Raw genomic sequence first — 26017 nt, 5'->3', positions numbered from 1 at the left:
CTACCTTCACGTCAGAAAGTCAGTGTGTAACAGGTCACTTCGGCACACAAGATGCCACAACTATCGGGAGACATTCCATGAGCTTCATTCATATCATGTGGAATTGCATTAGAACAAATTAAAGGACTTTTTGGCTTCATAAACATATACATGATGGGTATTTAAGGGAAAAGACTTCCTTCAGGCACAACAGCAGTAGTTATTACTCATTCATTTTTTCCCCATTTTTCTTCTTTTTACTTACCCTCTCTTAGTCACTTATTGAAGAAGAACTTACTATTGTAAAGTTTGTGGAAGTATCTTACACATCCACATGCTTGAAATATCTGAAGGACCTCATTTTCTACCATTATACCAACCACACAGCATCAGCCTTTACATTCCACATATGCTTTCAGGTTTCCATTTTCTTTCTCCTGCCTCTGGTTCATGGTTCTCCATTTGCTCAGCAGCTGCAATTCCTCACTCTCAGAAGCACTTTATATGAAGCTGGTACTTATGGACAGGGAAAAATATCTAGTGCATCATTTTACATGTCTCCCTCAGAGTTCAAGGGTAGGCCATTACATTTCAGTACAGGAAAATATTTAGGACAGTCTCCATCTTCCATTTCTTGCCCTTACTTTCAAGGATTTAGCATTGATAGCTTCATGTTCAACACTTAAGAGCTTTTCAACCATCTCAATGCTTAATGATCCATTTTTGAGATTTGTTTTGAGAGTTCATTATTAACTTTATGGAAAAAAAATGTTTTTAAAAGTATTTCAAGATGCACATGCACACATTTCTAGCTCTTCAGAAGCTCTGCTGCCTTACAGTATGTGTCACTGCTGCTTTTACTAAAAGATCATCAGAAGTTCCCAAGATGATTCTTTTCACACCAGTCATATTCTCGTCTTTTCCAATTCTGGGCTTTATAATAGTTTTACTACACATTTTGAACACTTTCTTCCCCCCCATCCCTTCTTTTTTTTTTTTTTTTTAACCCCTAGGTTAAGCCTGATGCTGGTGTACTAAAGGGTTGACAAAATGGTAGCAGAAATAATTATTTGATAACCAGTGTCTTTTAGTGGAGACATTAAGTATAACCTGATGGCTTCTGTTGCACAAGGAAGGGGAATGAAGGGAGAAATGAGGGGAGGAACTGAATTGCAGTTTTGATCACAAGTCAGAAGCCATGTTCTGCTGTCAAAGGCCTTGTTAGGGAAGTGATCACAAAGGAATAAAAGGGTGGGAGTACAAAAAATCTCCCTTGCTCAGAAATGTTTTGTATATTAAGTGACAGCTTGAAATGTTACACAGAAGATGCTTGACTGAATCTTGCATTATCTTTTTATTTTGGTTCTAATAGAAAGGTTGGTGAATGGAACATCCCAATGACCCTAACATTAGTTACCAGATCACGAATTTAAGGCTTGTAGTTCTAATTAAAAACAATTAGACAGGACATAGTAAATACACAGTACATGAATACTTGGTCTTTTCCAGGACTACTCAGGATAATTCAGACTACAACACAGAGAGGTGTTGACTTGTACACCTCTCCCTTTCTAATGATAAAACAATACCACTTGGATCTTCATTACTTTATATGCTCCACTCACTTTAATTACAATGGGGAAAAAAAAATATAACAGATTTTCCTTGGAACAGGAGAAAAAAAATCCACTTTTCTTGAGAACGGAGCCCATACAGATGGAGCACACAAGTGAGGAAGAACTTCCTACCAGAACCATTCACCACCACGCTCTGTACGCCTAAGAATGCATTTCCCCAAAGCATTGGACAACCATTTTTAAGGTGTGAAGGGTCACAGATGAAACATCATGTACTCCCTTGAGTCAGAAATTTCTCTAGTTACCTTACAGTTCAATCAATCATCGGCAACGATTCCAGGGGTGTTCAAGAGCCAAGCTGTTCTTCTCAAGAATCGTGGACAACGGTGAATAATGCCTGTTTGTGGCTCGTTTTTGATGTCCTACTACTATAGCTATTTTTGTCCTTTACGAATGTGGTAGCAATTTAGTAATCTATTGACTTGACTTTATTTTTTCCATAAACATACTGCCTGCCGGATACATAATTCAAATTCACATATAAACTGTGAGCTGTTTGCTTTAGCAACAGCTATAATTTAAGTGTAACCTCAGCAGAAAGCCATTCTGTGCCATCTCCCTGTAAAGTGTAATTTAGTCTAGATATGCAATCTTCCTCTCTGCCATTCTAATAGGGGAGCTTGTTTGCTAAATAATCATCACAGAGTTTTGCTCAAAGCACCAGTTTTACACAGAGTTGGGCTTTCTCCCCTTCTTCTTCTCCCTGCCACATATAAATGTTGCCAGGCTAAATGAATGCTCTTTAGAAAGCTATTACTGCCATGTAGTTTTCATTTGAAAATGTCACAATAAAGCAATGTTCTTTGATGCTGAGAAGTATGCCAGGTTGGAGTATGATAAAAACAACAAATAAAATAAAATAATACATCAGAACGATCCAAAGGGCAAACAATGACACTTTTTAAAGCCTGGGGGTTTTTCCCCCTTTCTCTGCACCCTCTTGGTTCTTGACGGAAGCCGAAGCACATGCCTCAGGACAGGCCCAAACAGCTCCGTTTGGCCGCTATTTGGGATGTGGGCATCCCCCAGCTCCATGTGGTGGACTGAGGCAGCTCAAGGACCAAACCCCAGAGCCTTGCCCCAGCAGGCCAGACGTAAGTGCCACTAAGGGCAAGAATCCAGAGACACCATTGGGATCACGTTGAGGTGGGACTCAGAGCTTGTGCTTAAAACCCCTTTTCCTTTCTTCCACACAGAAGGAGAGGTACCAGCACACACTCTGCCCACACTGCCTCACCACAGCATTATCCAAAGTACACAGAATAACTCAACAAAAAACAGCCACAACAACAAAACCCCCCTGTCTCCAGGGCGGGGAGCACGGCTTGGGCATGGCCGCTTCAGGTGAGGGATGGCTTTGTGGGTTCGAGGGCAGCTGGGTGCTGAAGGCAGGGATTTCTGAGGGAAAATGTGCCCAACTGAGCAGGCTCGTTTTATTTTTAAGGTGCAATAATCTAGTGTATGGCATCAACGTAGTGTTGCAGCTGCCATTGTCCAGCAGGGAAATGGCGGATGGGTGAGTACTGGGCCTGAGACCTGTGCTGGGCCTGCAACCCTGATAATTAACGCCTTAAGTATCCCCATTGATATTTAAGTTGTGTGCTTTAGAAAAGGGGCAGTAGTTCAAGCACTCAAAAATGAGGGAAGGGGTAAGGAGAAAAGCTGCCACTTCTTGTGTGAGGCAAAGGGGGTTTCTCTGATCAACAGAGGGTCCTGAACCAGCTCAGGTGAAGGTCTTGTGGTGGTAGTGCCCGGTTGTGTTTCTTCTTGTTCTTCGAGGCATTTCAGTAAGTAGCAACAAAAATAATGGGCTCAGGAGCTGTGGGATCTCAGCTGGCTGGAAACCTGGCTCCTGCTTAAAAAGTAGAATGTCTGGATACTATTAAAATAGAATTTATGGATGTGGTGTGTTATGGCTGAGGTACTGTGTAGTGTGGTTCCAGGGCATCTTTAATCCTGAAGTTCTCAGGGTGCTAAATGAGGCCAAGGGGGCTCTGCTTGAGAGATGAGTCTTATTCAAATTTCTTACTTTTTTCCTTCCAAGGAAGGGAATAATCTTTTTCTGCTTATATTCTGAAAGAAGTAGGAGGCTTTGCTGTATCAATTTCTAAAGCTGAGTACTGTCGGCAACCTTTTAGCAGCAGAGCTATGCAGGCGGCTTGTGTGGAGGGGAGAGGGAAGAAAACCCCTCAAAACAACCTTGAAAATCTACTGTCAATACAAAGGTTATACAACTCAAAGGCTATGCAACAGGGATTTTGAGTTACTCAAATGTCTAAGCTGACTATTGAAAAGCTTGTTGTGCCAAAGACTGCAGAAAGATGCTACCTTTTCCTGGTGTCCTGGGAATAGTAAAGATTGTAAGAGCTCATTTCTCTATCTGATATTTCCTGACCTTTGCAGCCTACTCTATATGAACAGAAAAGATCAAGCTAAAGACGTGGAAGAGCTCTCAGATGAGCAGGTTATTTAGTCTAAAAATCCTGTCACATCTGAGCTTTATCTCATGCTTTAATACAGCACCAAGCTTGACTTTGTCACTCTGATTTTACCTGTCTTTTTTGTTTTGCTAGTCCTAATTGACCCAGAGTCTATGACAGTGCTTGAAAGGGAAAAAAAGTGTTTGATTATTGCTGGGTTTTGCCACTTCAGCCTATGGAGAGGTGATTTAAAGCAGGACAATCTGCAATAGAAGTGGCTGGGGAAAGACTTCTATCATTGTGGAAATCCCCTAGTTTAATGGGGCAGGAGGAACTCAGAAAATGAGAACCCCAAAATACTTGAAAAGCTACCGAGGACTCAAATGTAACTGCTGATAAAAAATACATGTACATAGTAGTTTCCTTTTGGCTGGTTCTTAGTTCACTTGAAAGAAAAAGTGAAATTCAAAGCTCTCATAAGGAAAACCAATGTGTTTTTGTGGGCAAATGGCAATATTATGACTTCAGGAAAAGTATTTCAGATAGAAGTATAGCTGGTATGTCAATATTAGCGTAATGTTCCACAACTGTTCACAGACAGTGTTTCAGAACATAAACAATGTCAAATGTGAATGTTTTGTTAAGGCAAAGTAAGCTATTCCTTTAGCATATAGCTCTGTCCAAGCCCCTCTTCAGCCAGTTGAAATGTGTTGGTGTAAAACATTTTCAGCTGTTTCCAGTTAACACTCTTGTCACCACAGCGCTGCCTATGTAGTGGATGGGAATAAAAAGAGAGCTGTGGCTCGCAGTGGGTCTTTAGCTTCACATTAATGTGTGACTCTGCAGACCATGGTTTTTGTTTTGTATGGCTTGTGTCTTGTTCAGAGCAGATGGGTCCCCAATGAACCAGAGGAAGCCTGTACATCAGGGAGGATGGAGCAGTTGTGAATCTCTTTTAGACGAAGAGAAGATGGCAAGTAACGGCCTTGTCTGGGTTTGAGCACTCTCAGTCACTACTTCTGTAGGAACACATGCAAAGGGATAAAGGGAGATGATGCTCCGAGTGCAGGAACAAAGGGTCAGGTTGCTGAGATTCAGATTTTCCTCTGTGCAAATTTTAGCAATATCAAAAATCTCATTTCTGCAGCTTCAGTGGTAAAGTTAGGTTATACAAGTTCATCTAGTGGTGCTGCCTTTACTATTTCCTTTCATCTAATTGTATAACTTCTGTTAGAAGCACATTATTGCTTCAAAACATGGTGCAGAAAACATACCTGCCTGCTTGTCATGGGCATCTCTCTCTCCCGTGTCCTCTGTCAGCCATGGGTGCCTCACATCTGGACTCTGTCTCCATTCTGCCATGAGCCTACACTGCCTGTCCCCTAACACAAGGCTGTGACCCTCTGTTCAGGAACAATGCTGTTACTCAGGGGGTCTCCTGTTGGCTTGTTAAGAGAAGTGTGACTTCAATTGCTTGTAAGTAACACACTGTTAAGCTGAGATTTTTCCTGTTTTCTCCTAGCCAATATATCACTCGCTCTTGCCTTCTGTTAACAGCTTCGACTTCTCCTGGCATTACAGCTGGCTTGCTCCTTTCAGTGTTGGCCAGGAAAGGGAGTGAGGAAGGTGGGGGCTCCAGCTGTGCTGCTGAAGCTGCGTGAGGAATTTGTCATTGTTAGAGACAGTTTTATATTTCCTTAATGCAGTTAGCTGTTCAGATGCTGGTGGGGCCATTTGTCTTATTTAGTAAGGCTTTAGCTCTGTGCATGTAACATAGATTCACCTCTAGGATGACGCTTATGGGTGTTTCATGCTTTTCACCATAGGCTTTGTAGCTGACTAGTTAGGATTTAATGCTACCAATGTCAATAATCGTAAAACTAAGCTGAGTAATGGCACTGATAACTTTTGGCTCCTTCAAGCAGCGTGATGGCTAGTAACTGCATCTCCTATCCTTGTAGGCATTAGAATAATGATACTACATGGATATTTTACTTCATTGTTATTGGTAGTGAATAACAGTAAACAGCAAAAGCTGTAAAACTTGAGTCTAGGAGAAGAGGGATGTCTAGTCTTAGCTGTTGTCATAGAACAAAAGATCTAATTTTGACTCTCACAGTGCTGGAACTGCATTGGTGTCTCAGATTCATGCTCTTCAAATCTCCCTGGCTTATCTAAAACACACTGGTGCACTCGAAATAGCCCAGCAAAGTATTGCTACAATGTGGGGCCAAAAAGAGCTATTTTAGAATATCATTTTTAAGTCAGGTTTGCCACCTGAAGGAGTGTCTCCACTATTTAAATGTTAAACTGCTTCCAAGATGTTTTATTTAAACCGAGCTCAGTTTTGTAACTATATGCAGTTTATAGCTAGAGGTAAAACTGGGGGATGTAAAACCTGTCTTTGTCAAAGCCCAATGTTAATTACAAATCCTTGGGGTTGCTAGGAAACCTTATCTTAAATGAATGTACAAGCAATCAGGCTAGATGCTGATATTAAAGTGATGCTGAGGAGATTTTGTCTTATTCCTCCTCTCTCCTGGCTGTGATAGGAGATTGATTTATATGAAGCCATGTCAGTTCAGGATTTAGGAAAGTCATTCCTCTTCTGAAATGTATTGGAAATGCAGTAAGGGGTGGGGAGAATGTTGTCTTTTGTCACATCTATTTTGTAAAAGAAGGGGTGATGCTGACAACACCCCCATTAAAATGTGTCCCTTATTTATTAATCCTGCCAACCTCTTTGACTGGAAGCTTCAGGGTTTTTTAAAACTTGTATTTCTAATGAAGACCAATAAAGTGAAGTGCAGCTTGCCTTGCTCTAAGTCAACAAGCTTTTATTACTCCATCTTAAACTGGCAGTAACAGAATATGACTCTGCTTGCAGTGTCTGTACCCAAAGTTTTGCCTGTTTCAGGTGCTTTGAAGACACACAGCAAGGGACTACAAAGGCAGCTGCGCTAGGCACAGCAGAGTCCTGTTCTGCAGTGAACAAAAACAGTCTAGAGAAGAAAACAGTCAAAGCATCATTGCCACCCTGAAAAATGGGTGACTTAAATGTTGAAGAGGACAGAGAAAGGGACGCCTGTTCTGTCCTGGAGTCCGAACTTCTGAGTTCTGGTGGAAGTGGCTCTTCTGTACACTGGGACAATTCAATGCACTTCGTTGTACTCTCAGAAATGCATGTGCTTGTATGAGTAAGTGGGCTTCATTTGCTTTCCGCAAGCTCTGGCAGAAGTTAATGCTGAGACGTGGTTTAAATTGCCATACCATTTCTTTATGCAGCCTGCATTTACTTCTGGGGCAGGCTGCTACTAGAACACGTCTTGTTCTCATGCATGCAAAAAATACCCAGCAAGATTTCTTGAGTTGTGGGCAGCTCTGAGAACATAGGATGCTGAAGGGGACAGCTAATGAAGGAGTTTGTGTTGAGAGGTGGAGATACCAACGAGAGTGCTCTTGGCTGTGATAGATTTTCTAATGAAAACTTCTTCCACCTCTTTCCTGTTTATTCCAAGTTAAGACAGAGCAGAGGATGGTCTTGCAGTTTAATTCCACTGATATTTTTTTTCCACTGGACAGGAATATCTATGAAATCGAAGCAGGTTGGAAGTCTCAATGGCTGGGTATTGATTCAAAACTCCTTGGCGAAAAGGGAGCCAGCACATTGACAAAATAAACATACCTTGTGCAGCAAATAGTTTATTGATGATCTGCCTGCAATGAAGTCATGGAGTCGACCTTCCTGCCTTGACTTACAGGATTTTTCTGACTACGGCGTTGAAAGGGCAGAAATAATGCATTAATTTCATGTTAGAGCTGGGGGAATTACCTCTTTGGGTTTGTTTGTCATGTCAGCTTTGTTAATTACCCAAAGAGCTTTCTTGATAGTTATTATTACAGGCAATTTAGTCCTTTCAAGCACTGGAGACCAAGCCTCTGTAAACAAAAAAAGTGTGGGTCTGTTTGTACTGCTGTCTAACCTGGGCTTGTAATCGTGTGTGTGTTTCTGGGGAGTAAGTCCTCCTTACAGGGAGGGGGCAAGATTAGGAACATTCCCAGCAGGTATCTCGAGTGAATGTTCAATAAAAGATGTTTGCTGGGAGTTTAATCTACCGTTCCCTTGTCCAAATAGTAAACTCTTACACTGAAATAGCTGTATCGAGGACTTCTGGCAGCTGTCCTCCACTTAAAAAATAAATCGCTGTCGTAATTCTGTTTGTGTCATCCCTCTGAAAAATCAGGCGGTGTTTTTAAGCTCAGTAACCACAGGAGCTTCTTGTTTTGCATTGGTTCAACAGCATCACACAGGAGTCATGCGCAAAGGCTCACCTGTTCGTACTGCAGGCAAAGCTGTCGTGTTGCCAAAAGGAAATATTGTTTAGTGTATGCCAGAGAAATGCTGCTCCCCTGGGGAGTCTGTTTCTGATGTGTTTCTGGCTGCTCTGTCCCTTGAGGGAAATCCTGTAAGGATGTAGAGCATCCAGAAATATTGGAAATACACCTGGCATGCTTCTATTTAAAACAAACTCGGGAGAATATACCACTAGGGCCTGTATGATGCCCACTGTTCTTCAGGAAGGGGCTGTGCCGAGCGCCTGGAAACTAGCCACACAAGTTGTTCGCTCCTTCTGAAACTGTTAACAGTCTTGTTCTATTTGCAAAGTAATTTTGGGGAGGAAAAAGGTGAAACGGATCTAAAACTACTTTAAGTCTTAGTCCTGAAACCCTTCTGCCTGTGCTAAAGTGGAATAATGGCACTTAAAACTTGATTTTCCTTTTTTCCTCCCCAAAGGACCTTTTTAAAATCATGTCAGTGAACCTTTTTGATAGAAGTAGCCACTGGAAAAATGGTCATTTTGAACAGAATACCTTAACAGGTCTACGTGGGAGTTCTGGCATTCATTCAGCCCTTTGACACAGCTGCTAACCAATAAAGTCTTCTTTATTCTGCCTCTAAATAACTCTTGGAAGTCTTTTCGAATTCCACCAAATCATTTCCCTTCATTGTAGCCCTGATTTATTCCCAGCTCATGATCAAATCTAAATGAGAAAAAAGGAAGACTTTCCTGAAGCTGCCCTAATTGGATGGGTAGGCTCGGCCGGGCTCCTGCCTTCTCACGTTCTGAATTTGCATTTTGACTTTTTCCTGGAAATCAAGTGAATTTTCTCACTCGCTGCTGCTGGAGCCTAAGGTTCCCATTCACCTCCTCTAATCACCCATACTGCGATGTAGGCCTTGAGATCGTAAATCTTTTTCTTAAATTGGGAACCACAGCACAGGATATGGCCTCTTCCATTCTGACATTTTGTAATATCAGCCCCAGCTGGCAAACAGAAGAGCAGGTTTTCATTTTAAAAAGGGAGGATTCACTACAGCGTTAGTTTTGTGTTTCTGTGTTCATGCAGTAACGTATTGATTGCTAGCTGCTGCTCTATTTTGTAATTATGAATGACGTGTACCAAATTTTGGGGGTTTTATGCCTCAGCTTTGTGCAAAAGCAGTGTTTTGTTGAGAAGCATGTCTGCCTCTATGCTACAGCAGGCTGAAACTTTGCATAGCCTAACATCTTCAGAGAGCTCCTTTCAAGTGAATTTAATGGCAGTGAAAGAAGACTGGCAGCCCTGGAGACAGAGGGTTTGATCATCCTGCTGTTCCTGTAATGAGTACAACCCTAATATTCCTGACCTGGTTCTACATTTCTTGAGGTGCAGCTCCAATACGCTTACCTTCCTGCCTGGCAGATCCTTCCAGCCCTCTGTAAGTGGAGCTGAGCAGCCCAGATCAGTTTAGACAAAACACCTGGTTCTCTGCAGTCCCAGGTGGCGGTGTGATGGAGGGTTTAAGTGGAAGGATCTGTTTTTAACCTTGGCCACATGGAGCTGCAGCAGACAAGGCCTGGAGATTGAGGCTCGCATGTCCTATGTCTGTGTGAGCTCTGCAGAAAAGCTTCACTCCTCGACTGGCTGATTGAAATGAGGCCCTGGACGGGCTGGTTTGATAGTTACTGTCCCAGGAGGTGCTGTGTCTTGATTAAAATAAGCTTTTATTTGCCTTTGTAGTCCTGTTTTGCTGCAGGAAAATATTGCTAATTTATATAGATAGGAGCTGAGCTGACAGACTGGCTTGTGCTCTTTTCGGTCTTGATAAAGATCCTCTTGAAATCCAAGCATGCTAATGATTGACACTAATTGTTTTCAGTAACGTAGTGAATTTTATGGATAATGCTCATCTGAATAGATGGTCAGTGCAGAGACTGGAGTGTAATCATACAGCAGTCGCTGTGGTGGCAGTGTCCTTTAATCAAAAGGTCAAAATAATTTGTGGCGTGACTTTTGTTTAAAATGGTGTTTACCATGGATATAGATGGCCCAAAAAGGATTTAATAAAGGTGACTTAATCCTCTGGAGTTTAGTGAGATGGAAGGATGCTTATTTCTTAGATATACTGACAGATGGATTCCACTGGGGTTGGTCGGGATTGATTTATCCACGTCTTTTAAAACTTATTCTGTTTCTCTCAACTGGCTTCTGCTTGTCACTTGGTAAACTGCTTGGCCTCGCCAAACATCTTCCACTGGGTTTTGTGGAAGCACCTCACTGCACCACCGAGAAGGGATTGACTCTGTTTCCAATACGAGATGATCGCTGCTTTTTATAGCGAAAGATCCCCGGGGGCAAGGGGGGATGGAGGAAACAGGAAAAATTCACTTGGCCATATTAAGGCCCAGGACTTCTCATGTTTTCATCTCTTGCAGTTACAGTGACTGTTTTTCATTCTGAAGTTAATGGCCTTGTTGGTACCTGAAAAAAAGGATCTCGATGACTGCTCAATAATTCTGGGGGCAGCGCTGCCTTCTAATGGCACAGGGCTTGTGTTTGCAAGCGTGAGGCTGGGGGGATGCGGGGAAAGGCTGCCTGCCTCGCCTCTCCACCTGCTCATTGAAGTAAGTAAAGTTCCCATGATTTACCTAACCTCTCTGTGTAGGCAGACAGATTTAGAGCCATTTGAATGGAAGAAGAAGCATGGTTTGAGCTAAGGGAGGTTAGGGAATGCAGGTAAATTCAGTAGCGAGCTGACCGATAGGTTTATGCTGGTGTAGACTGTAAAGAACAAAAACAGCAATAATGAAAGCCACCATTATAAATCTGCTCCTTATTGCTTATCGCTTCAGGCTGACTTAAAATCAACTTTTATTAGCTCCATATTAGGGGATTGTTTCCTCTGGATTTGATTACTAGGACGGATATATTTGAAATCTGCATTTCCATATAGATAGAACTGCTCTCAGAACCCTGCTGCATTCCTGAGGAGGCAGAGGAGTTCGCCAGGGCTGATTGCTTTTAAAGGACTCGCTGAGACACAGGCCAGGGAGAATGTGGAGGTGAGGCATTAGGAGGGGACGTGTCACCTGGAATCAGTCCAGCAGACGGAGGTCTGTAGTTGCACAGGGTTTTATTTTGTTAGACTAATGACTGTCGTTGCTGCCTGAAATCAGTGCTGTTACACTGAGTCCTGCCTTTTGATGAATAAAGAGATGTGGAAGAAATGATGCTGCCACCCTGTTTTAGGGAGAAGAAACCTAGGCAGAGGTGGTGATGTTTTCCTTCAGACCTGCAAACTGCTGGTTTTTCCCACCACTTCTTCTGTGGGCTGTTTTCTGACACTAGTGAAATGAATTCTTACAGAAATCAGCTGAGCTTGGGGCTGCTGGAGGTGAGCAGCAGGAACAGAGGGGATGAGCTTCGGGATTAGCCCTGCCCAGCGAAGCTATTCCTCTAATCCTCCCGCAGGTTGCAGCTCCCGGGTGGTGTAAGTGGGGTTTCCCACATTTTCTTTCCATCTCTAGCATAGAGAGAGACCTGGAGGTGAATTGCTTTGCCATAGGGTCTTTTGTCTGTGAAAAAGGAGGAAGTCTCTTTCATGAAATTTTGACATTTGCAGACAAATGGTGTCCTGCAGCCTGTGCCAAATTCCCTTTCTTCACATGTAACCCTTGCTACAAACACCTCCTACCTTGATATTTTTAGTGACAAGTGGAAAATTGCTCTATTAGCAGAACAAGGGGAAGTTAATTCCTTCCAGCACCAGTTTTTTTTTTTTTAAGGCCTTGAAAACTTGGAATTGAATATGCAATAACAGGTAGAAAAAGACTGAGTACAATCATGTAAGAGCAGAATTACTCCAAATTGATTTTTCGCCTTCCCTCTTGTACTAATTTTGTACCTATTTGATGTTGCTGGAACGAGCTGGCTTTGAATGGAAGTTAATGTCAAACTTCCATTTAATGTAAAGCCCAAAGGTGGGATTCAGCTGGCAGATTTTTAGGGTATGGATTGGGTTAGGCGAGGTCCTCAGCTGTCTTTGCAATGTGTTATTCTCACGTGTTTAGTTCATTCTCTATCACAATGAACTTTTAAGACCAAGCTGTGGTACACCTGTAATGAAGAGCAGGAGGAAAGGAGCTGTAGCTAAACCACATTTTGCACAACGATGCTGCCTTTGAAACAGCGAGCTTTGTGTTACTGGTCCTTGGCTGCCTCACAGCATCAAATATTCATTCCGTGTCTGCATTTTGATTGAGATAGTGTGATACAAGAAGACATGATGTTGCTTTAAGACAGCAAAATCGCAGAGCTGTCAGAAAGGAGACCACAGCTACACGAAGCTCTTTCTTCAGAAGCAGCAGTTAGCAGGCACGTCTGGTGTAAGAAGTAAGTGCTGGAAAAGCAGGGGATAGCCCAAGAAGAAATGAATTGCTCGTGAAAGACATGGTGTTTGGCTTGAAGATGTAAAATCTCAGTCCTTTTGTACACAGGAAGAAAAAGCAATTTAATCTGCAATACAACAGACTGCATAATAAACAGGTACAGGTACATAACCTGTTAACCCTGAACTGTTGGCTGCTCAGACTGTATAATAAAAAGCCCTGTCTATATTACCCGGAATTATTGCTGCTATAACAGACTGCAGGTAATAAACAGGCACGGGTATATTGTGTTCACCTCTTTCTAGAGGCAGAAATGTTATTTTTCCCCTCCTGCTGTTCATGGCTCAAGCTGGGCTACTGTGAAAGGGCCTGGGTTTGGTGCTGTTGGCAGTTAGCACAGGTCAGTAAGGGCTGAGTGGTTTCCTTTCGACAACCGTTTTGTGACTGATGCAAATAAATTTGGTAGCTAAAGACGTCCTCTGATTTGAAGGGTGTCCATGTTGCCAAAACCACCAGTATGACCAAACACGTCTGCATACCAACAAACCACTGTGCTGCCTGCTTGCTTTCAGCTACATCGAGGGTGGTTTGCTGGTGGTGTGTGTCTTCAGATGGAGGAAGAAGATGGAGCTGGGAGGATTTGTTGCCAGAGCACGTGCTGTCAGCTCTGAGAGTAAACCAAGGCCACTGCTGGCAGGCTGCTGCTTTCACAGGACCAGTGTTCAAAAGCTCCTGTGCTTTATTTTCCTGATGTGCCTTCTCTGTAGCAGTAGGGTGCTGAGCTCACCTCCTGTGTTTACTGCAGCTCCTAGAGTTAACTCTGCCTTCACATTCAGGGGAGAAACCATAAAAAGAAGCATTGAACAGTGCTGGGCACAGAGGAAGGTCCACCCAGTGATCAGTCACAGTCAATGGTTATCTAAGCTGCTTCCCTTGATAACTACTTGTTAGCTCAACTTGAAGAAAGAAAATGTAAGAAGGCATTTGTCTTGACAGTTTTACAGGCCACAGGCTTGTAAGAACATCGCTGCCAAAATCATGCGTTTAGCCTTTATCACAAATACTCTGGACAAGGGAGGGATATTTATTAGGGCATGTTAAACTGCTGACCTGGCCAGGAAGCAGCCGACTGTCTGCTCAGTGCCCTGGGAGACAAGAATCACTGCTTCTGGCAGATGAAAACCCAAAATGTTGCTCATGCTGGTTTTGCCTTGGGAAGGAGGGACAGGGAAGCTGTTTCCTTACCCACAGTTGTTGATGCCAGACCATCTGAACAGTCTTTCCAGGCAGTCTGAGATATTGTGTATGCCGTGCATCTATGTAAATGGAAAATGTCTTGCATTTAAGACACTGGACTGGGGGATAGGGTTTAATTCTGAAATTTTACATATCTACATCAGTGCAAAAAGGCTAAGAGCCTTCATCTTTCCATCCTGAAATCCTGCATGTGCAAGACAAGGATAATGTTCCTACATCTGACTTTTGCATTAATGTTTCTTGTTAGACTGAAGCCTTGGTTCTGAGCTTCCTTGCTGTAACTGTACTTGTACAGTGGCACAACGGGGCCCGGTCTCAGTATTATGTGATAAATAGTTTCACCATGCACTGCACAGAAACTGTGAGAGAAGGGAAGAGCTCTGCATTCTTCAAAAACATCAGAACAGAAGCATCAGGGGCAGTTCTGCCGAGACAGAATTTGACTAAGTCTTTCAGTTCACTGATCAATATGAAATCAACACGGGGATGAAAACGAATCAGTGGCACTCGATAGCCGTGGCCATCACCCATGCTGTTCTCATTCACAAGCGCTAAAAGGAAAAGTGAGCAGACAACAGATCAAACTGAGGAGCGGATGATCCCTGCTGGAGACACAATCATCGACTGGCTTCGTCCCGTGTCCCAGAGGAACTCGAAGCTGAGCCTCTCTGGAAGTTATAATTGCGTACATCTGCAACAAGGCAAGTCTTAGTGCTGAGAGACTGTCGTCTGCCCCTTTGGATTTTAGCAAAGCTCATATTTTATTTATGCCATGTAAAACCTTTTGTCAGAGGCTCAGCACCAGTTGTTCATGGGTGTTTTGAGCAGGTTTAATACTATCCGTGTTTCCTGGTTCCTAACTCAAAGCACACTGAAATGCAGCAAAAAGTTACCTTGATTTGAAGGAGCTCTTGGCTAGGCTCAGGTTTCCTACAGGCTGACCTTTGAGATGAGACCTCAGTGCTGAGAGAACAGCAAGGAGGCAAAAACGTGCGTCTGGCTGGATGCAACTTATTGAAGGTTCCGTGTGTTCAGTGGTTACCAAAGCCGCTTTAAACCCTCTGCTAAATACTGAATTACAAGCCCAAACTTACCTTCCCTGCTGCCACTCAGGAAGCTTGTCTGATTCCATCCATAATAGGCTTGAAAAACAAATAGAGTGATGGGTCTTATGGAATTATTTTTCAATCTCTGCAGCTTTTCCTGCTCATAGTTACAAAAGAAATAGGTGCTCTCCTGAGCTTACACATTGAGTAAGCAGTACTGTAGTGGGTGGCCTCAGTTTTGGCTCTCCTCTGACACAAGTGTCCTTCTCTGAACGTTTTCTGCTACAGCATCTATTCTCTGAAAGTGTTTTTCTCTTCTTGCAGTTGCGTGACCTTTTGTTGGAGGATGCCCTCGTGGTTAAGGCTGCAGCGTGGTGCTGTGACAGGGGAATCGACAGTCGGTGCTTGCTCGGTGTAGTGTAAGGGCCCGTGTGGTTAGAAGCTGATTTTCATTTACTTGTGGGCTTGAATGAAACTACTGCAACTCCCACGCCTCTTTGTCATCTGGAGCCAGAACTTCAGAAGCGTAAGTGGAATATTTCCTCCGGCTCCTGCGGGGCTCTGGCAGCCAAAGTTGACTCAGGGCGTATTCGTTTGTGCCTGGTAGAAAAACCAGCTCCACTGAGGGAATGTTTCTTCCAGAAATTGGACAGGCATTTTAAAGAATGAAATAGATGTTGCTTATTATTTATTACAGCTACATCCCCGAAGGCCGTAACTTGGAGGCAAGCAAGGCATCACAAATACAGAATGTGGTCCAGCTGATGTCTCTGGGCACCCTGCCTTCTTTAACCTTCTGAAACTGTTTGATCTAGATGATAAATATTAAGCCCAGGAGAAAAGTACTGTGCCTTCCATGAAAGTTCATGTCCAGTAGCTGTTGCTGGCATATAAATTTAGCAACGAAAACATAAAATGAAGTGGTAATTAATACTTGCCATTTTGTAATTGATTGATAGTTGTTGAAATTGAAATTACTTCCTAGGGAGAGAAAACAGGATTTAGTACAGACCAGGGCAATGCTTCTAGGGCTCAGAGAAACCTGCACCTCCTGAGGATCTATTTTAATCCTTTCCTTGTAGGATCCCTAATAGAAAAAATCAAACTCCTGTCTCTTCAGCTGCTCCCTTTTTGCAATTAGTTTTTTAGAAGCAGAAGCAACAAAAACATCAAATTTCCAAACTATTGAGCATGGCTCCATGGAAAATCAGGGGGTTTCCACACTAGGAAAAAAAAACAAACAGCCGAACTTACGTTATTTAAAGTTTTACAGCAGTTTAACTGTGCTATCCTGGGTTGGTATAAGGCTAGTTAAAATCACATGGATTCACAATAACTTCCATTCTGATTTTCTTTAAAATCAAGCAGCTCCAGTCTAGTGAAATTGAGTAGCTCTGGTCTAGCAAAGGGTAATTTAAGAGCAGTGGCAAACTGTATTCAAGTGTTACTTAAATCAGGCTGAGTGGAATGTGAATGCTTTAAGACAAACCCCCTTATTATTCATCAAACTTCCAGAAACTGCGCTGAGGAGTGTTCCATTAGTGGAAGGTTTTAAGCATAAAGTTACTATCTTATTAAATCAAATTTAAGCAGTTTAACTCCTCTAAATACATTCAAATAAAGCATTTTCCAATCAGGAAATGATGATGTACGTAAATAATCTAAAATGCATCAGCCACACCATTTCTAACTACCTTCTATTTAGGTACCTAATTACTGCAATTCTTAATGTCTGAAGTCCAGGAAAGAAATCTGGGATGATTAAGAAAAGTAATCTCAAATGAAGAGGACAGTAGTGGGTGAGGAACAGTTAATGGATGTTTCTTGATGGCTACAGCCTCAGCCATTGAAATCTTGGGAGGGCACTAATGATGCAGCTTTTAGCTGAAAATGAGCAAAGAGCACTGAATTAAAATGCTTAGGTATCAATAAATGCAAATTTCTGCTCATTGAGACTTCCTTTATAAATGGATGTTTTCCAGTCAAGCTGGTTTAATTAAAAAAAAAAAAGTGCAAACTTCTGCTACTCGAGGCAATGAAATGCTATTTCTGGAGGCTGGAGGTTGCTATTCTCAGAGTGCAGCAGGCAAAATGCAGCCTGTGCTCACCCTGCTCTAGCTCGCTGGTGGGCATCGTAAACAAAATCCATCTTTTTCTGAAGCCCTCTCTTTAGCTGAGCTCCAACTCTGTTCTTTTCCATCAGGGGGTGTGTGTGTGGAAACCTCCCAATAGCAGTAATTCTGCAAGATGGTATGTGCCATTTTTCAAGGTATTTTGGAAATGATTAGTTGCACGGGGATCTCTCGCCCACCGATGAAACAATCACTGCTCTGTGTCATTCCTCAAACATCTCTGTCAAGCTTTCATCGAGGCTTCACCTGTCTGAAAGCTTGGAGAGGAAGCGAACTAGCTGGTCCCATTGTTTTGGGGAAGCAAGTAGTTGCACTCTGGCATTAGAACTCACCTGAAGGAAAGGTTTTAGTCCTGACTTAGCTCTGTTAGCTGCTAGTGGAGCTGCTCGAGCAGTTTGAAGTTGGGCTTGCTGGGTGCCTTCCAGTGTTGGACTGGTTCTACCCCCACGTATTCCAGCTGTGTTGACAGAGCTGCTGATGATTTACACCGGGGTGCTAAGGACAGTTGAGCTCATGCTTGCTCCACTGCTCGGGAATGTTTTCTTTCCGTCCTATTTTCTCTGTAAGAAACACTAATTGATATTCATGCTCGTATGTCTTATGAACTATGAGTCAGAGGAATAAAAGCACTTAATCACTTAATGAAATTATTGCCTCTCCAGGCATGAAAAAGGTGGTGGTGGAGGGGAAGCATGAAATGTTTTGTGTGAGTCTCTTCAAAAACAAGGCTGGTTCTGCTTTTGTAGCGTGTACGATTTAACGTGTTCCTTTCTTGTACGCTGGTTCATGGGGAGAGTAATTGCTAATGCTGCTGCTGTTCTGCAGCTGTATTCCCCACCAGGCCTCCAGAATCAGCAGGCTGCACTTCGGGCAGAAGTTGGGTGTGCTGGGAAGGTGGGCTGCTCAGGAAAGGGAATTGCATTTCTGAACTGGAAGGGTGGCTCAGGAAGAAGAGAAATAAAATCACAACGTGCCACGGGGTGACTGGTGCCAGCTTATAGCTTAAGAGCAGTAAGTGCTCAGCTCTTAGAGGAGGCTTTGAGCACTGTCTGTTTTCACTGGGTGTGAAAACATCAGCAAGTGGTGTTGGATTCACCTGGGCTGGCCTTCTGCCTGGCAATTCGGTGTTGGATCTATTTCCTTTATCAGCTCACCTGCAATAGGTAAGCAGTAAGACAAACCCGAGGGTTTTCCAAACCACTCGGTGACACATTTTGAAAATCCACAGATGACAACCCCTGAGTTCCAGCCAAATTCTGGTTAGGCCAATAGCTCCCTGTGTCCCTGAAACCGCCTCTGCTGTGAACTGTTCGTTACTCCCAGCCCCAGCCTTGTCTGCAGTCTCTCTCCGCATGTTCTTTTGCAGGGCCTGTGTTCTGTTTGGATGGATGTGTGAACGCTGAGTGAATTGATTCTTGTCAATTATAAAGACTGCAAGGAGTCTGGAGACTCCCTGAGATGAAAAGCACTGAAAAAATGTGCAACATTAATTATTTATCTCTCGCTGTCATTATTGTATAGGGTTTAAATTACTACTTCAAAATCATTTCTCATTACACTGTTCTGTCATCTCTATAGATACAAAGAACTTATATACTGCAGATATTAAAGAACACAAGCCACTCTGGATTTATAAGGAAGAGGCTCTTCTCCCCTCCCTTCTGTTCCTCCCACTAGCCAACTGGATTAGTTTGGACTAAATTAAATAGGCTCAAAAAGCCAAAAGAAAGAAGCAAATCAATATAGAATAAGAAATTAAAAATCACTTCATTGAATTTATTTTAATCTGCAAAGTTGTAAAGTGCTTAAACTGCAGATCCCACACTCTGAAGAAATCCGAGGGGATTCTCGATATGAATTTTGAATGCAGCACTCAGGTTTGTGGTTCTAGTGCATAAGAAATGAAGTTTCTTTTGTTCCCAGTGGTCAGCTAACTAGGTTTGTACTGGAGGGTGGGAACGAAGAGGGTGGATGCTCATCATGTGTTTTTTTGCACAGCGCCAGCACCTTGGTGGCAAAGAAGCCCTTTAGGTTCTGTGAATATCTCACCCTGGTAACAAACAGCTTCCTCCTCTGCTGGACCTGCTTCCCCCCTTAGATGGTGCATTCTTTTTTTCCCGTGTAATACATCATTGAAGGAACTCATTCTGGTGATGAATTACTCGTACATGTTATCAGATGGGCCTGTTCTGATACTCCTGCATCATCCCGAGTATTACACTAATATATCAGCAGACTGAACTGTTGCTCCGATTATATGCCTCAGCCCCATATATCACGGTGCTCACACATGCACACAGATCCTGCTGGGATGGTGCAGCCTGGAAATGGGGCACCGAGGGATGCCTCACTCGAGCCTGGTTCTGGAGCTGCCGTTTTTGCACGGGACAGAACTTCGGGGGAGGCTTGGAAAAGGGATCATTAGCAGACAACTCACATTTTTAGGGCTCTGTAGTTGCTTCAAATTGCATGACCCACATGTTAATGCGTTTCAAAGCCAGTGTCTCTGGAAATTTGGGCTTTTTATGAAAAGTGCTTGTGCCCCGCAGCTGTTTTTGAAGCCTGGGGTCTCCCCTCCCTCCTCCTGCTGAGAGCATCACCATGTTAACCCTCCAGCATCCTCGGTGCTAAGAGAACCAAGTGCATCTGAAGGGTGTGGAAATGGAGCATAAAAGGCATATTCTTCAATCTCAGAGCATTCAGGGACAGGCTGGTGGGGAGGGTTGTCTTTTTTTTTGCTGGTTAGAAAGTGAATCTGCCTTGGTGCAGACTCCCCTGCTCGTGTTCAGGGCTTGTGCCCCAGGCCAGGCTGTGTTCAGGTGGTTTGAACTTGGCTTTAAACCTGCAACTCCAAAGGCCTGTACTTCTAATCCTGCTTAATGCTGTAGTTACTTAGCTCAGGTTTTGTTCAGATAACGTTAAATTCCTCTTCTAAAGCCAATCCAACGTAGCTACACCTCATAAGCTTGCAAAACCAGCCTTCAAATTTGCAAGAACAGGGTTTGTTCTCCTAAAGTTCCTGGCACTGGTGCTCCCAGGACCCAAACCAGCACCTGCTGAAGTCAGCAGAGGCTGCTCTAGAGGACACGAGGTCAAGTGTCTGGTACAGAACAAAAAAACACACAGCAGGCTTTGCAAATACACTGCCAGGTAGCTTGATTTTGTCCCAGGCAGTCTTTCCCCTGCTGTGGTACCCAAATCCTGCTGGAGGAAGAATGGGCTGGATGTTTGCAACCTCAGCCCCCGACATTTGTCTCTGAACAAGATGCAGCGAGGAAGCTTACGTTATTTGCATCTCAGCCAAGATGTTTATGGATTTGTGGATAACTTTAGAGACAGGCATTTTATATTCAGGGCAATCTTTTGCAGCTGTTGAAAATGAATTGCAAAATTAAAAAAAGCAAGCAACTTGTGAGGGGAAAATAAGTCTGGATTTGAGTAGGAAACTAGAAAGTAAATAACAAGGATTACGCCACAGCTCCAGGGTAACAACATAACATAAAGCTGCGCTGAGATAGAAAACAAGAGTGGAGGAACAAACTGGAGATGTAAGATTGATGGGAGATCAGGTTCAGCCAATTCATATTTACATGGGAACATGCAGATCAAAGCATGTTTGGAAGCTGCATCCTCTGTGTCTGAGGACAGGTTAGAAAGCTGTCTGTGGAGGGGTCTGGTCTTATCAGATGGCCCAAGCAGAAAAGGAATTTGTAGACAAAGTGTGCAAGACACTTTGGAGTTTGGTTGTGGTGCCTCTCCAGAGAGGGGTGCGTGGCAGCATCCATCCCTGTGAGCCCGGAGGCGCCGTGCATGGCTGTGCTGGGCTGGGGACTGCAGGCAGAAACTCTGAAACCAGCAACGAGAAGCCTCAGCCCCCCGAGGTAGCCCTGATGGTTACTAAATTTGCCGATGACACGTTTAATGCGCCCGTTCTTACCAATAAACTATCATCAATCTTGAAAGGTGTTAGAGCTGAACACGCTCGACAGCATGACTTTGGTAATTATCAACCCACTTTTACCCTTTCTTGATCTGCTCAAAATGCTTCGAAAATAACTGCCTCACTTCAGGAATGTCACCTTTGTCTAAACATTTTTTAATACCCAACTCTCACCGTGCGCTTGTCTCATCTGACACAGCTATAATTTATCTGGCTATCTGATGTCTTCAGACATTAATATTGTGATCCTGGGCTGATTGACCAAGGGCACAGTTAAGTACCTAAACCACCAGGAAAGCATTAAAACAGAGATACGGCGAATCTGTGCGGTGAATTGTTGAGAAACACAGCAGACTGGTGTGCCCGCTCCAAAGTGTTAACCAGATGAACACGAGCATCCGAAATCCAGGCAAGTGATTTGAGTCCTGCTGTATCCAGTCTGTCTGGATTCAGCTGCTGTGACAATTTGCTCTGTACCTTGCTCTGAACGCTCTTTCTCCTCCCACAATTCCTGCCATCTGAAAGAGGACCAGCACGTATCGGTTATGTTCATTAGCTTTGCAAAATGTGACTGTGATTCATAATCATCTGCTGCTTTGAGACAAACAAAAACCAAAAACATGTTTCATCTCCCTTCCCTGGCAGTAGTTGTCTGGGGACTCAGGCTGGAGCCTGGAAAATCAAAGCCTTGTGGAAATGCTGAAGCTGAAGGAAGAAGTGAAATGAAACTTTTTCTAGCTTATGGGCTCTGGTAAAGCATCAAACTGTGCTGGAAATGCTGTCTTGTTTAACCTCACTAGGAATTCCCTCTGTACCGGATAGCTAGGCGTACATCTGGATGAAATGTGGGCACTGGAGGTTGCTGTTCTGCTGTACAAATGTGCCCTGCTGTCACCTCCAGCATCCTGGCTCTGTTCTGTTACCCTGCACAAGCGGTTGCCTGGGATGGGAGCATGGTTTGAGACCCTCACAGAGCTGGAAAACAGCCATGTCACTGTGCTGTAGCTGCCTCTTGAAGGATGAAAAAGCAGCCTAGCATGTCTTCTCCTGAGGCCCTCGTTCATAGAGCAGGATGTGCTACAGCAGCATGTCAGGCAGAGGTGAGCATGTTATCACAGTGGCATCAACCGCATTGTTCGTGTCAAGCCCCAGAGGAGAATGTAATGAAAATAGCTGCTGTTCCTCCTGTTAATCTGCAGGGACCCTCAGGGAGGGTTTGAGCTTTAAATTAATGTTACTGCTCCTGGAAACCACCCATGGAAAGGAGCAGGAGCTGTGACTTTGGTCATCGAGCTCAGCCTTTGCTTGCTGCTTCTTGGACACAAATGCCAAAGGACAGAAAAAAAAAATCCCTGAACAGTCCTGCTGAGCTCTGCCACTCCACTGCCGGGTTTGGGGCATTAGAAATGAGGATTTCCAATTTAGGTGCTTCATGAAAGCTTGAGCTGAACCTTTGCAGCTTTGCAGGATGTGTAGCTGGGCCTTACAGTTTGTTGTTGGTTGTACGTGTTGTTTGCATGTGTGAACTGTAAGATTTTTGGGGAAGGGCCGATCCCTCCGGTACTTTGTATGCTGATGTGCTACGGGTAGATCCTGCGACGTTTTCAAAACAAGGGTGATGTTAACAAGAATGGATTTCTGAAAGGAAGCAGCAGGTATGTTGTGTTTATTTCAGCCTCACGGAAGAGTTTAAGCAGTCAGGTAAAAAATAAATATATAAACACATATATATTTGTGCCTCTTTGCTGGTTAGCTACTGCAAGTCAGCCAGCTGGGGGAGTGCAGTGCTGCTCTTGCAGGATTTTCAGACCAAATCGAGCTTTCTCTTTGATTTTTCCCTAACAGTGTTTTCCTTCACTGTTTTCTGAAAGCTGGAGGACTTTTTCCCTTTTTCCTTCATTATTTTAAAATAATTTAGGACATGGGGTGGGGGGTAGGGCCCGAACCAGTAGCGGTGTTGTTTTTCTTTTTTTCCAATAACCCAGAATTTGCCTCATGCAGCAAATAGCTGCTCAAAGACATCTTTTCTCTCGCTAGCTACAACACCCGAAAGCTAAACTTCCCTCATTAACAATTAATGGCGCTTAGGCTTCATGCTCCTGATAATGTCAGCATTGATTACATTTGGAAATGGCAAGGCCCGGCTGCAGGAAGCATCCTGAGCCTCCAGCGAGCAGGCGGCACGGCGGGGTGGTGGCTGCAAGAAATGTTGGCATTTTTAATGCAGCTTAGGTAGGGCATTGCGAAAGGTATCTCGAGCACGATGGCCACCAGAAAGAGCTTTTTCGTTCGTGTATTGGTGGAGTGATGCTGACCTTGGGACGTGGCAGCTCTGCACGTCTGTCTCAATTTTCTTTTGGAAGGGACTTGGACAGACATGTTCTCACGTTGCCAAACGCTCTTGTTTCTAACCTGGAGCTCCGGGGATTGTTTCTTGGAGGGCACGGTGGTTGTTAGAATAGAAACAGCCTTAGGGCAGCACCTGGCCTGATAGAGGAGCTGCTCAGGCACAGGCGGGCACTGCTCTGCTCAGCTGGCATCATCTCCTGCCTGGAAAGCTGAAGTTTAGGGTGGCACTGGTAGGAACTGAATTTTAATAGCCTTGTTGTATAAGGACCCCAGAACTCGATTAGGATGTACCAGCTAATAACTCACCAGTTATTAGCTCCCCATTTTTCTGTATAGATTTACTTCTTTGGAGCCGTGGCCATTTTCTCTTTATTTTTCAATAAAGTGCTGTCAACACCATCTGAAATGTGACAAACAGCAAGAGTAGCAATTAGCCTTGTCACAGGTATCAAAGCTGGGAAAACTGTGCTTAAAGCCACGTTAGTGGGACTGGAGATGTTAAGTGAGGCTGTTTGCAGGCTAATAGATGTGGTGTAGCTAATTAGAGAACGGAGAGCTGTATTTTTTCAGAAGCAAAGCACTTAGGAGTGTCAGGTGTCTCGTTAGACGTGGAAGAAAACCAAGGAAGGAGTTGGGTGGGGTGGTGCCAATGAACTGTACTTGCTAGGCATGCAGCGCAGAGGGCCCAGCTAAATACAGGCCTGGGTAATTTTTTGCTTAAAGAATTTAGCCAGCACTACCAGAATATTCGTAACTGAATTAAGTTAAAGAGCAGATATTCTTTTTACCTGCATGTTTTTATCTACTCCATCCCCCTGCTTTCAGAGGGAGAGCTTCTCTGACCTGCTGCTTCCTCCCGTCGTGCTGCTACAACAGCACGTTGCCCTTTGATCACTCTGTCATCTTAAACACCTGGTCCCCATCATCAGTTTTTAAATTCTGCTTTCTTTTAGGATAATGAACACCACAAGCTCTAGGTAGCATGAGAGTTTTGGCTTCCAAATAGAAGCTTTTTAGGCAAAACATGCAAGCAATTCAATTCCTAGCCTCGTGTTTTTTTTTATTTTTTTTTTCCAGAACAACTTTGCTTGTGTTCCTTAACAATAGGCTTTGAGCCGTAAGTATAATAGATGTTAGACTAATCCCAATTAACATGTGCAAACAGAAGTTTTAAAACACCACGTCTCCATAAAATGCTCCTCTCTTCCTCCCTGCTGTAGTAAAATGCACAGCTGGAGTACTGGTAATAGCTTGCTTGGAGCATCTCGGGTGGTTTAACAGATTAAAGCAGCAAAAGCAAGGGTGGTCAGACCCATTTTTTCAGACAAGGAGAGCAAGCCTGTCAAACTAACAAGCAGTGGTACAGAAAATGTTGTCTGGCCCCAGATTTGTAAGATCAATCGTCTCAAAACAGCCGTGTTGTTACTGGAGAACACAGATTTGTTGCAGATAAGTCCTGAGGGTGTAGATTTTTTGCCATGCGGTTGTCTACTTTCAAGCTATTCTCCACTATCAGGAAAGCTTGACTTTTATCTGAAATCCCCAGCTTTCAGGAACTTGTGCTTGTACAACAAATCTCATGCCACAAACTGAGTTTGGACCATGAGCAGAACTTCAGTTTTCCCACCTTTTGTAGATTTGACAGCACTGCAGTAGGAACAGTTTTCCAGGGCCGTGCTGGCTGCTGCTGGAGGCTGGGGTAAGTTCTCCCTGGCTCAGGATGCTACCTGGTTTAAAATACTCTGTTTATTTATCAAAGCTTCTTCCTCAAAATAGTATTGATTTTTCAATTCAGCATCGGTTATGGAGCTGGAACCTTGTGCAGTGGGTAATGGGAATTTCGGAACGAGAGAACAGAAAATGCCAAGCTGGGGTTTGGTGAATGTCATCTGGGAGATTAACAAATGCGAGAGGGAACGGCTTCTCAGGGAGCCTTCTGTGCTAGAGGTGAGCACAGGTCCCGCAAAGGTTTGTTATGGAGCTTGAGAGGACAAAGAAAAACCAAGAGGCTATCAGGGAGGTGCGTTTTTATGAAGCTTAAACATTTGAACAGCTGGGTGACAAAAATGCCTGGGGACTATTTTCCGCAGTCTCCCTGCGCAGCCTGCTTAGTGTCAGCTACCTAAATATCACCAGTTATTTCACTGAAGTTATCCCTAGAGGGGCTATAATGGGAGCGAATGGGGAGTATATTTTGGAACCAATTAGTCTTAAAAGTCTGCGTGTTTTTTTTTTTTTTTTCCTTTTTCTTTTTTTGAGTACAGTCTTCAGGGAGCTAAGTACCATGTTGCCTAATGGGCTGGGTGTCTTCTATTGCCTGTACTCCATCTTCAGGGATGGCAGCTAAACATGAATCCCTGGCATCTCAAATGAGATTTTAAAAGCCCGAGATTCGAGGAGCAAGGGGAAAAAAAGGGAAGGGTTTGCTCAGCTTGTGGTTAAATGTACTGTACTACTGCATAATGGAAGAAAGCCTTAAGGGAAAAGGAGGCACCCCTATAAAATAAGGAACATTACTGATATTGAGTCTTTTAAAATAAGTGGTA

General features: G+C 43.6%; 1 long non-coding RNA gene across 3 annotated transcripts; it reads left to right on the top strand.

Moving 5' to 3' along the window:
• Positions 1-4867: 4867 nt before the first annotated feature.
• On the top strand, positions 4868-19916 carry LOC137845332 (uncharacterized). Of its 3 annotated transcripts, XR_011090172.1 has the most exons (4): positions 4868-5009; positions 5357-5512; positions 15375-15576; positions 19181-19916. It is a non-coding gene; the product is annotated as an uncharacterized lncRNA (long non-coding RNA). The 3 variants fall into 3 exon arrangements; XR_011090171.1 differs by lacking the exon at positions 5357-5512; XR_011090173.1 differs by lacking the exons at positions 15375-15576; positions 19181-19916 and adding an exon at positions 6954-11946.
• Positions 19917-26017: the final 6101 nt, after the last annotated feature.

The sequence above is a fragment of the Anas acuta genome, chromosome 27 (assembly GCF_963932015.1).
Source record: "Anas acuta chromosome 27, bAnaAcu1.1, whole genome shotgun sequence".
Classification (NCBI taxonomy): Eukaryota; Metazoa; Chordata; class Aves; order Anseriformes; family Anatidae; genus Anas; species Anas acuta.
This window is presented reverse-complemented; position numbering and strand designations above follow the sequence as displayed.